Below are 13,864 nucleotides of genomic sequence, written 5' to 3' on the forward strand. Positions count from 1 at the left end.
AAGAAGAAGATGGAATTGGGTTATTTCTTAATTATGTTAAGGTTATGAGATTTTTTTCACTAGCGATTTTTCAAGTGATCAAATAGAAGACAAATACTTCAAGCTCTTTTTTCTAAAACAAAAACTACCAACGACAAACAAAACATTCATAATGAACACAGAATAGGCAAATATAATGTTCATGTAGTAAGAAACAAAAGAGGACTATGATAGAATGTTCTATTCTCGCCCCTCTTCATTTTCGGTTCGGATGCATGGAATGAGTGAGGATTGTATGTTGGTCCCGAATCTAGCAGCGGCATAGTCTCAAAATGAGACTGCTCGGGCAGTGAGAGTCTTTATGAAGACTCTATTTTTGTTCCAAAGTGTACATGTAAAAGAAGGGGAAATAAAGATTAGCTGGGTAAAAGAAATATTAACATTATAGCGGGATGAAATACACATAGCAGTGGCAAAATCCCATCCCATGTTTAACAGTAACAGGCAAATCACATATGCAACATTTTACGCACTGATTAAACTAGCAAGGGAACACATTTAAACCTGGAATGAAAGTATGACAGAGCATTTTTCATACATAATAAATACAAACAGTAATAGTAACCTATATATAATTTCTACAATGAGGTGAACACTACATCGTGATCATTTTTTAACACAAGAGGCAAAGCCAAATCAGCAAAAAAGTAGTGTGTTGTGTGCACGTAACAAACATAGCAAGCGTATTTTTAGAGCAGAATAATCTTAGTCATGGAGTCATTTATTTTACTAAAACTACTTAAGGAAGAACAAGACATACTCGTCTTTTATCTAGACGAATATGGAAACCTGATTTCTAGTATTTAATAAACACATAATTTCATGGGAAACATGCAGTAATAATACATGTCCAGATGTACATTCCAACTACAACTTAACAAACAACAAGAACAAAGAAGAAGAAAAAAGGGATGACTCTTAATATCACATAAATGTATCAGTGTGAATATTGAATACACCTATCACATAAATGTATCAGTGTGAATATAGAATGCACCTAAGTCATGACTCCTCTAAGTAAACGTAGAATTCTCTTAAAACCAAAGTAGAATAATCGAAATAGAGTCGGATATTTGTGGTGTAGTGAACTAGGACGTCGGGGCCTCAAATCTACTCTCTCGTTATGAACAGATTCAAAACTAGAGTCGGATAAGTTCGAATACCTTTGTCGTGGCTAAAGTTCACCGAGACAAAAGGAAAATCTTTGGAAGAGATGAGAGTGTTTTAAAGGTGAAAGCGGCGGCCCAAAGCTTCTTTAGAGCAATAGTGTTGACAGTGAAACTATGGTAAATCTTGGGTAAAAAATGGTGGTTTCGGCTGAGAGTTAGAGATGTATTTATAGGAAAAGGTCAGGGTTTGTGAAGTGGTATTTTAGGCTGGATTTTGAAACAAATAGCCATTTGAATTAGGCCTGTGAACGGATCTCTTATGATTCAGCAAATCAGATTTTTTGAAAAGAATTCTTGGCTTCTTTTATATGTTGACCGAATCTTGTAATTAAGAGGAGAGGAGAGAAAAGGTGAAAAGGTCAGAAACTTACTCTAAATTGGAGGGGCAATCTTCTGCCATGGATGGAAAGAAATGTTTCTTGGCCAAAAGTGGAAGAAGGAGCCACTTTGAGGGTAGAGGAAAACCCTAGCTTTGTCTAAGAGATATGAGGTGGGCTACTGTATTTTTGGGCGAAAATGGGTAAGAAGAGTTTTTTTGGGCTGATTGGGTTGAATTAAGGGAAAACTACGTATATATACATGTTAAGGAGAAATATTTACGAAACGTAACGATAGTTTTCCTTATTTACAAAACATAACAATATATTTTGAAACATGACGGATTTTCATTTGTTTTCCGGAAAAAATATATATATTTTTTAAATAATTTATATATATATATATATTGCTCAAAGGCTTAAAAAATTACCTCAAATTTTTAATATAATTTTCATACACAAAATTGTGAACGAAAACTTTAAGCCTTGAATATTGTATGAACGTTGTTACAATTTTGTTATAGTTGTATTAATTTTTCAGAAACTTAATATGAACTTTATATACGAAAAATGTGAATGAACTTCTAAGTCTTGAGCGAGATAGACACATTTCATATCATTCTCATGCATAAAATTTTGAGCGTAATGTTTAAGCCTTGATTGAGATGTACACATTTCAAACGTCTTCATACATAAAATTTGAGCGAAATATTTAAGCCTTGAGCAAGATATATACATTTCATACACAAAAATTTGAGCAATTATTTTAAGTCTTGAATGTTACATCAAAAGTTGTATACAATGTTGTTGTAGTTGTATTAGTTTTACAGAAATCTAACATGAACTTTATACACGAAAATGTGAGCGAAATTTTAAGACTTGAGCGAGATACAAATTTCATGCTATTTTCATACACACAATTTTGAGCGGATTTTTTAAGCCTTGAACGAGATATACATATTTCATACATTTTTCATACTGTTTTCATACATTAAATTTGAGCGAACTTTTTACGCCTTGAGTGAGATATACACATTTCAGACAACTTTCATACATAAATTTTTGAGCGAAAAAAACATTAAATTTTTTTTTTAAAATGTAATTTTTTTTAAAAAAAAGCATGTTTTATATAGAGTTTGTAATGTTATGTTTTGTAAATATAAAACTGTCGTCACGTTTCGTAAATATTTTTTCTTAAGATGTATATATACTTAGTTGATCCTTGAATCAATGGTCTCTTTTCCTATTCTAATTCATTCTTTGGGCTTCTTTGCATTAACATAATACCATCTTTATGTGATAATAACAATTTAGCCACTAGAATTAATAAGGTGTAATTTAATAAAATCCAAGTAAGGTAATAATAGAGTAAGAATATTATCTAGGTTATATCTTATGATTAATACGTAATGAGTAAGCAACAATGTACGAGGTATTAATAAAGTAAAAATTCCTAACAATAATTATATATTAGTAGCAATGGTAATAAAGTAAGGATGAAAATAAGATATTTAGTTTTTTAATAATTTAGACGCTCAAGAAAAATGAATTGGAATAAAGGAGGAACAAAATTGAGTGTCAACACTCATAACAAGATCATGCTCAAAACATACAAATAATTATATCTCAAGTTAATTCACAACTCAAAATATCATCGAATGCATATTTGAACTTTTCCTCCAATTTTCTTCTCCTCAAATCTTAACATAATTACCAAACAAACTCATAAACATGAAACTAAGATGAAATCTGTCACGCCCCGAACCATGGCCTGGACGTAACACGACACTCGGTGCCTGACTACATGTGACCGAGCGAACCACATGACTTGCTAAATCATCATGATGCATAACATAAGCGGAATATAACGTGAATGCATGATGATCCTTTGTAAAACGTAATAATTCATAATACTTAATAAAGTACTTGTTTAAAACATGAGTGAGCCAAAATGGCTATACGACTCCAAATGTCTGACATAACATAACTGACTGGTCTAGTCTATGAAACCTCTATCATGAGTCTGACTGGAAAACATAATTACTGGGACAAGGCCCCCAGCATACCTTTACATGCAAAACTAAACAGAGAAATACAATGTTTAAACCCCGAATGAGATGGGTCTCACCGATAAGCTGGTACGAGTCAATCCTAATGATCAGAAGCGTCGTCCTGTAACTCCGTACCTGCATCGTGAAATACAGGCCCCCGGGCAATAAAAGGGGACGTCAGCACATTGAATGTACTGGTATGTAAAGCAACCGGAAGAAACAACAGGGGACATGGAATAACATGATAAGAACTGAAACTGGAAACTTGGACATGAACATGAGCATGAGTACATATACGTATACATAACATGAGTAAAACATGATAAGTAGGGAGAGCATTTCATAAACCGACATATCATATCATATCATATCATATCACCACGTGGGTACGTGGAGTCTGGTACCTCGCCGGACCAGCAGAGCCCCTATACCTTGCCAGGGTATAAGGTAGTAATTTACCACGTGGGTACGTGGAGTCTGGTACCTCGCCGGACCAGCAGAGCCCTCATACCTTGCCTGAGGTAGTAAGGTACCTGATGGATCCATTCAGTGTAAAATTAAGGTATCGTCTTATCTGGGCAGAGCGATCCTTGTCCTACGGTGGCTCCGTAGTTTCAGGATATCTGAGCATTCTCGGTAATTTGTGCAACTCCCAAAAACATGAACATAATATAGTTGGCTAAAAAGCCCATGAATTTCGTGAATTTACTTGTACTTGTCTTGAAATCATGATTTCACGAAATGACTTGTAAACATGGGTTCATGCAATAATCTTGTAAACATATCCTTGAGTTATGAGTAATACAATAGTTCATAATCATGTATTTGTAGTTGACTTGAAAACATGTTTATGACTTGCAAAATAACTCATGCAGTTTCATATGAACATAATGAGAACACATGAGAAAGAATTCATGATTCATGGATTAAGTTAGGATTCCTAATATCCATAATGGAAGGTTAGGAATACAATAACGAACATAGATACGAAACTCGTGTACATACATACATAATTACGGGCTACCAATATGTTGGGTTTAATGCCCTAGGATTTGAACTTCATAGATTTTACGAAACGGATCATGGGGAAAAACGTAGAGGTTCCCACATGTAGATGGAAGTTCTACATACCTTAACCTCCCGCTTTTGAGCGTATCACAATGTCTTTCAATCCCTTCAACTTCAATCTATAGCAATACAAGTCATAGGGATTCTATATTAGCAACCATATCCATGTTTTGTTCATCTAAGCATTTTATCAAACACTTAATAGGCGTGAAGCTTTATAACCCTCATTAATGGTGTTTTCTTCACCAAATCCCCATCCTTTTACTTCTAGCTAATTCTACAATCTCCATTAGATGTAATTAACATCATTTTTCATCAACCATATGAATACAACAATCCCAAGTCAACAATCCAACAATTCTAGCATAATTCATATAATCATCTTCAACAAACCCAATTATTATTTTCCCAAGAATTCATCAATTCACAACTACAAGTGAATAGGGAGTAGAAATATTACCTTTTGGGTAGTCACCACGAAATCAACACCCCCAAGTCCGATCTTTAGCTTAAAATGACGACCACAACTTGTACTACAAATTATCCTTCACGAACTTTGAGATTTGGGGCCTTAAAATTGGTTGATTTTCTCCTTCTTCTCTCTAGATTCCCTTCTCTCTCACTTCCTCTCTCTAAAATCTGAATTTTGGAGAAAAAGTGGGCTGCTAGGGTTTTATTTTCTATATATACCAAGGGGAAAATGGGTTGACCCAACTTGAAAACGGGTCGGGACTGTTCTGTCTTAAAACGTCCATATCTCCCTATCCCGACGTAGCCTGTGAACCCACAACCTATGGTTGGAAAGGTATTTCAATTATCTACAACTTTCATTCTTTGCGTTTTCCCAAATTCTCAACTTACAATGGGGTTATGGCCTCCCGAAGTCAGGTGACCCGAAACTCAACTGCGGACCAAAACACGCCCATGTTACGGTCCCGTAACACAAGGGACGGACCGTAACGTGGCGTCGTACCTTGTCGAAAATTTCCAGAAAGTTTCTGGAAATTCTCCCTGTGTTACGGTACGCTGTTACGGGTCCGTAACACAAGGTACGGCCCGTAACACAAGGGACGGACCGTATCGTGAACGAAATTTCCAGTGAGGTTCTGGAAATTTCGTCTGTGTTACGGCTCACTGTTACGGCCCGTAACACGAGTTACGGTCCGTAACGTCACCGTAACGTAGACGAATTTTCCAGCGAACAGGCTTCAGTCAAATGGGCATAACTCTTTGCACAGATGTCCGTTTAATCCCCATAATATACCGTTGGAAAGCTATTCAATAGGGCTACAACTTTCATCAAGGAGGTTCGTCCAGATTCGCAATGGATCAAGGAGTTATCGCCGCCCGAAATAAGCTTATCAACCATTTTTGCAAACGCTCAAACCTTCAGTGTTTTCGCTAGACTTCTAATGATATGAGCTTAAACTTAGTTCCAAGATGCGGGGTTTTACAAAATCTTACCTCAAAATTCAAGAACACTTCAATTCCATGGTTACTCCACCTTAAAAATACTCACCCAAACATCTTCGAGAAGAGGAGACAAGTGTAGACCTCACTTGGAACCCTTAGCCACTTTAATCTTCACTTTGATCCTTGGTTTGGGCTTGAAAATATGTTGGAATATGTTTGGAGAGGTTTCTAGGACTTCCTAGGACTTGGGGCTATGTAAAAAATGAATTAAAAATGACCAAAATTGTCATATAGACTTTTAGGAATATGTGTGCATGCTGTGGAAGTTGGAGGAATCTTCGAGAGAATTTGGGATATGTTTGGGGGGGGGGGGGGGGGGGGGGGTGGATATTGGATGAATGTTGTGGGAGGTTCTAGAGAGGTGTGGAGATAAGAAATGATGAAAAATTAAGTGATTTAGGTGACTTAAGGAGGGTATATAAAGTAATCCCAATCGGGTTGGGCTGATGGGCCGAAACTAGTGGGCCTTTTAAGTAGTTTCTAGAATTTCCGTGTAGGTTCGCAGGCTTCTGACAGTCCGTTTTGAAATGCCCGTAACTCCCTACTCCGATGTCGTATTGATGAACGGTTTGTTGCGTTGGAAACTACACTCGACGAGTTTCATTTTAAGCTCTTGAAACACCTTAAAAATCCTCATATCCCAAGAGATATACCTCTCTGAATTTGACCCAAAATTTCTGCCAATTTTTTCCCAAATTCTTTACAAACTTATTTTATTCGATTTGCTCGATCCCAGAACCTTTAGACACTTGCTTAAAACTTATTAAGAGTATTCCTTAACCTTATAAGAGTTCCATATATGACCTCTCCGAGCTTACGTTAGTTTATTGACGACGCAAACGACGCAAAAAATTTCGAAGTGTAACAAGAGACTAATGTGGTAAAAACAAAAAGAGTGGTAGTAGTAAATTAAGACTAGAGAATAAATAAGGATAATTTTGTTAAATTACCTTTTTAGGTACTTCCTCCGTCTCATAATAAGTGTCACCTTTGACAAATTGTTTTGTCCCATAATAAGTGTCGTCTTAGGAAACCAAGACATAAATTTGACTAGTTTTTTCCAATTCTATCCTTAGACAATAAAGTAACATCTAAATGATGTTGGAAAAGCCACATAGTAACTTGGTATATATATATATATATATATATATATATATATATATATTCTTAATATGTGTGTTTTTTTGCTAAGGTGACACTTTTTATGGGACAGAAGGAGTAATATTTTCTTAAGGAACGTACAAAATATAATGACAAGTAAAATGAATCGGAGAGAGTAATTAATAAATGATAAGTTTACCATATCGCCACTTGAGTTTGATAAATTTAATGTTTTGAAATATGCATTGAAAACAATTATATTCAATAATAAAAATAAATTAGGAAGTAAGTGATAATTTTATCTTGATTTTTTTAATTAGACAAATAAAAATGAATATAACATAATGGATAAGTAAAAATGGACGGAGGGAGTAGTAGCAAGCCAGCGTCTGAAACGCTGCCAGTGGAAGTAGAAGTGAATTTCTTAAACGAAAAAAAAAAAAAAAAAGTTGTTATAAAGACTGAATAAAAAACGTGCTAGCAAAAGAAGTGGAAGATGACATTACCTTTTATTGCATGTTGGCGACGGGTGAAAGAGCCTCATAAGCTTCACAGGCCTTTACTAGATTCACTGATGATACTACTACTGAGTACTGACTACTACTAACAGTAAGGTCGCTACTTGCTTTTGTTTGTACTTGTATGCAAGTACTTGTACTTTCTTTTATTTGGAATATTTTCTATTTTCTCATTCGATATTTCAGGAAACGTGTTTCTCAATAGAAAGGCTGAATTCTAATCAAAGACTCAAACTTGAATCTCTAATTAAGAATGAAAGATACTTATAATTTCATTGCAATTCTTGTTGGTTATTTGCAGGGAAGTCTTGGAGCAATGATAATTTAGTCTTTGTGTGACCTATAGAGCACAAGTTTAAGCTGTGAAATCAGAGCTCCTGATGTTTGCATCAGGGTAGACTGTCTACATCACACCTTTTTAAAAATGCGGCCCTTTCTCGGACCCTAGTGAATGAGGGATGCATTTGTGTACGAATAGCCTTTTTGTATATATCAATTGGTTCTTTTGTCTGTCGAGATAGAATAAATCTACTCCAAATGGAAGTGCGGCAGAATCGTTTGGGATTCTTCCAGTCGAACACTTCTTTTTATTTGGTCTCCTATTCAGTCAGACGATTGCCAAGAAGGAAGTATACATATGGTACAATTTTTCACCTAAATGTCTAAATCCTCCAGTTTACAGAGAGTAGATAATTGTCTCTTCAAGTTTACACGCAGCTCCAAATCTTTTTACTTATTATAATTCCCTTTAAAATTTTAGTGTTGTAACTAATATTATAAGTGGATGTCCATGTATTGTAAAATATGTATCTATTTATATTTGGAGATCAAGGTTTGGTTGGAGACCAATGTAACTAAGTAATAACTATACTTACTATTGGACTAATCTAGTTAGAATCTAACTAGTTACTTGGTGACCAGGCGTAACGACCCGCCCGGTCGTTATTTAATACTTCGTGAACCCATGCCCAATCTAGGTCTATGATCTTAAATAGTAAGCCCAATAGGGTGTTTAAAGGTTTAATAGTGGGAAAAATCAGTTTCGGAAAGAGTTAAATCGTGGGCCCGGGGCAGGAAATGGCCCGCTATAGCAGCCAAGGGACCGCCGCAGCGGTCCGCTATAACGAGGCTATGTCCACTGCACTAGTAGGCACGTTTTCTATACTCACTTTTATATTTCACCCTCCTTATTAATAAAAGACCCTTCAAAGCTGCTCTTACGTTTTCACAAGAAGAAAAACCCTTGACACCAAGAAAAGAGGTTTTTCCAACATTCTTCACATCTTTCCCCACAACCATCATCTCTCATGGATTCGGATAAGGGCTAAGAGGGCGAATATTTCATGGAAAATTCAAGTAGTTGTTCATCATCGAGGTAGGTTACGGTTTACTTAAGTCAGACTTTTATTAGTGAATCGAAAATACATTTAGAGTTGACGGGAGAGTGCATAATTAGGTCTTTGGACACAGAGTTTGGATGGATATATTCGCAATTTAATGAAAATTCTGTATTAATAGAAACTAGGATAACAAAGAGTGGTTAATTGAGTACAAAGTGCTACTATCGTTGATGTTTATGCACTACAGAATAGGAAGTGAGTCATGGTTAAAAAGGGGTATTTCGTTGTTCGGGATATGTATTCCTAGGGGTAATTATTTCTGTATTTATTTTCAAGTACATTGAAATAATTCATAGGTTTGTCATTCTTGTTAACAAAGAGGATTGCATTGGGAGGATTAAAGAGAGGCATAATAGTGTTATGCCCATCAAGGGCATAATTCATGACATTGTTTTCATTCATTAGCATCATTTCATACATTGCATGTGGTTATGAGGTAATACATGCAGCAGAAAGTCTGAGTGCGTGCCAGTTGTGTTATCTGGTCGTATGGCCAAGTTGGGTTGAATATGAGGTACTATTTGACAGCCAATCATTGACAGTAATGTAAAGGTAAGTATATCTATATGATGTGGATCGGCGTCCGAGGTTCTTTCCAGAGAAGAGGATTTATGGCTCGGGTCCAATGAGTTTCTGGAATGAGTGGTACATGGACACCATGGGTCCCCTACAGGTCATGGCTACTGAGCAATGGCATCAGTTAGCATGTGATTGGGCCCTTGCATCGCATCTGCATTGCATTACATTTCATACTGCTATGTCCTTATGTTTGTATGGTTGTCAATCTGTTATATTGCATTGTGCATCTCTTATAATTTTGTTGAAGTTGTGTGAGGTGGTGATTATTATGAAGGTAAGTGTAAGAATGACTTTCTAAGTGGTAAGTTTGTTCCATGGGTGTATCATATCTTAGTAAGTGAGCTGGATAGAAAAGCTCTACGGCTAAAAGTTAGGAATTAGGTGTTAGCGCAAATGAGGAGATGAGACTTAATTAATTGCCTTAAGGGAATATGGAATGAGACTTCAATGACTAGTCAGATAATTAGTATTTCTATAGGGATAAGAGAAGCGAATAACTGGAAGTAGAAAGGCAAGTTCGTGACGGTATAATAATCTATATTGGGGGTCTTGAGGATCGTTGACTTATCTGCATACCTTATTGACTTTTTATTGTGTTACATGAGCTAATCTTAGTCGACCTATAATGGTTTACTGATACTACTCTTGCTACATCCTTTTTAGGTGTAGGTATGTTGCACGTTTAAGTTGAAGTTTCTTTGTGTGGATTACCAGGCATCCTCCTACAGTCTCGCTTATCTCATTCCAGGCAGAGGCTGGGTAATTTATTTTTATTTATCCTCGTGTAATAGGAGCTCTTGTACCTGTTGATGTGCCGCGGATTTGTGGCACATTCGACGCCTTTTTACTAGGAATTTTGGTTGTTCTCAAGTAAGTCTGGTTCTCTTTAATATGTTTTTGTTGTGTTTTAGGAAAACAGTGCCCAAAAGCAAAAAGCAAAGAACAACGAAAGAATTGGCCAGAAATGAGAATTGACGGTCCGTCAATTAATCGACGAACCGTCCTTTGAATAGTCAAAAAGCATAATTTTTCAGAGAGGACAAAGTTAAAGACGACAAAGGATGGAGGCATCGACGAAGCATCGAACAGATCGACGGTTCGTCATTTGTGTCGACAAGCAGGACCTCTCAACAGAGGAGAAAAAGACAGATTACTCGATAAAGCGTCGAACTGGTCGACAACACCGTCGAATGGCACACAGGGTTGAAGTTACATAAGACGAAGAAATCGCCGGATCGTCGAACGATCGACGGTCCGTCGATCTTGCTATTGGGGGAAATTTTGTCAGCTTTTGCTGTGCGTTTTTGGAGCCTATTTAAAGAACATTTTAGGTCATTTATTGTATTCAGCTTTTATGATACTCAACTAAAAAGTCCCATTCATTGGTGAACATGGAATACTCTCCCTTTGGAGTTTAGTGAAGACACAAGATTCTATATTCGACCATCTTTATTACATTTGTAAGCTTTATGTCTCATTTATTGCTTACCACTTTTGAGACCAAAATGTGTGAGTAGTCTCTCTAATTAGAGTTGTGGAGCTAAAATGATGGGTGCTATGTAATGGGTATCTAACATTGTGTATATATATAATGGGATGTGATGTATTTTATTATTTCTCTTATTCATTGTTTTACAAATGGTTGCAAACATTTGTTCATGCACCAACCCTAGTTTATTTGGAAAGATGAACTAGGGTGTGATTTGAAATAATATAACAAGGACTCGGGGCGCTAACTCTCGTTTAATGAACTCGCTTAGGAATAAGATGAGTTCTACTTGGCATATTTAATCAACCTTATTTATAACTTTTTTGCATTTGGGAAAATTATGAAAAGAAATACTTTCTAACTATTGGGAAATATTAGAAAGTGTATTAGAGATTAGTGCATGCATAATCGCGACCCATTAGAAATATATCATATTGACACCCATAGCATAACATCTAATCATTGCGGTGACACAACTTTGGTTCTTCCAATATAAACAAATTTCAATTACTTCAAAGTAGCGAACACAAACCAAATCTCCTTTTTAAGATGCTAGGAATAGGATTAAAGCCTTTAAATACGAGTATCGCATATAATTAGTACCTTTTTCTCTCCATATTCCCTGTGGGATTCGACCCCAACTTTGTTTGGGTTACTATATTTGACAACGTTCATTTTACGCCATTAACAGAGGTAATTTGAGCGTGTCAAATTTTGACGCCGTTGCCGGGGAATACGGTTTAGAAATTACAGATTGTTGTGAAATATTCTTTAAAACTTTTTCTATTCCATCGCACCTCGTTTGCTGTGGTGGTGAACCAGGTGAACATGGCTGGAAGTGTCACGACCCGGCTAGGGGCCGTGACGGGTACCCGGGGCTATCCACCGAGCACCGCTCGTATTATTACTTCTTGGGCTTATTAACAATCAATTATCCACTTCATGCTCAATTCATAAAAAGAAACCGTTTCATTTAGAACAAAATACTTTTATACACATGAGCTCTTAAGCTAGCAAAACAATTCATATATACATATATATACATGCATAAGGGTCCTGCCATAAAAAACCATACGACCCACATCGAGTATCTACGAGCCTCTATGAGATGACATCTACAATTTTACACAAAAGGATAATCATAAGCACCTCCGGGGCAATGGAGGGCTTTCAATCAACTAGCAGCCTCTAAGAATCCGGAGCGAGATCTCCTCCCTGTCTACCTGTGGGCATGAACACAGCGTCCAAAGAAAAAAGGACGTCAGTACGAATATTGTACTTAGTATGTAAGGCAGGAATGAAATAAACAAACATAATGGAAGGATCATGCGTCAAGAGACAAAGATATAACCTGCACGAATGTTATAGGCAATTACATTACTTACTTATATCACATTTTACATAATTATAGCACACATGTTAGCACATCTCATACATCATCTCACACATCGTCATATACATCATCGCATCATCATCTATATCGTCACCCGCGTCCGGGTAACCCTCATATGCCGCCCACTAGTGGAGATCATGCCTGGCCCTCTAGGCTCGGTGTAAACATAGCCGCCCGCATTAGCGGTGACATGCCCGGCCATATAGGCGCGGTGGAAATCCTAGCAGCCCGCATTAGCGGTGACATGCCCGGCCATATAGGCGCGGTGGAAATCGTATCATCACAACCTCAATCATACACATTATCATTATACCTCTCTTAGTACTCTATAGTCATATTTCAAGTTAGTATCATTGATCATTTTACTATCATAGCATACGTTAAGCTTTAATACAATCCCGCTATGTCGGGGTGACATAAGGTCGGGAACCCCCGAGTGTATTATGGGCCTTTATGAATATCTTGCCTCGCCTTGAAGGAAATAAAGCATAAGGCGAGTGTTAACAATAATAACACCATTATCATACTCATATGTGATTTCATACCTAGAAGGACTCATAAGCTCCATCTTATAGAAGGATTATGGAAAACTTGAAGGATTCATGCCTTTTTGGAAGAAGAGTTAAGCCTCACATACCTTTCGCGTTTAATCGATCTAGCGTTTGCTTATTCTCCTTCAATGCCGCGCCTCTACCTTCAAAATAGAAGTCGTACTAACGTTAGTCAATTAGCCATAAGAACGCACTACTATTCTAGAGAAATTGGGCAGCACTTCCATTGTTCATACTACTTTTCTCGTATTTTATATCAACTCCCAACATCTACAATACAACTCACAATATCGCAAGCAACAATCGTCCTTTATATACTTTAGGCAAAATCCACCATTTTTCTCCAATTTCTTCACATTTGTGGTTATAGGTTCGATATCGTATTTTCCCACGTATCACACTTATATCATGGTCTACAAGCCATTTATAATGTATTCATACTCACAACACCCTAACATTCATGATTCAATTCAACTATCATCCAAACATGACACTATTCACTCTTGAATGACCCATTTGTTATGCTTCTCTATAAGTCGGGTACCTTAACCCTTCAATACCTTAAACAACATGTAATGGTCATGAAACTTACCTTGGATGATGGTTGAACAAGCCTTGAGTGAAGTCTTCCTTTCTAGCACCAAAACCCTATTTTCCCTCTCTTGGTTTTCCTTGAGGAAGATGAACTTTACTTGGGTTTCATACACTTTGATTCA

Source organism: Lycium barbarum, chromosome 12 (assembly GCF_019175385.1).
Source record: "Lycium barbarum isolate Lr01 chromosome 12, ASM1917538v2, whole genome shotgun sequence".
Lineage (NCBI taxonomy): Eukaryota > Viridiplantae > Streptophyta > Magnoliopsida > Solanales > Solanaceae > Lycium > Lycium barbarum.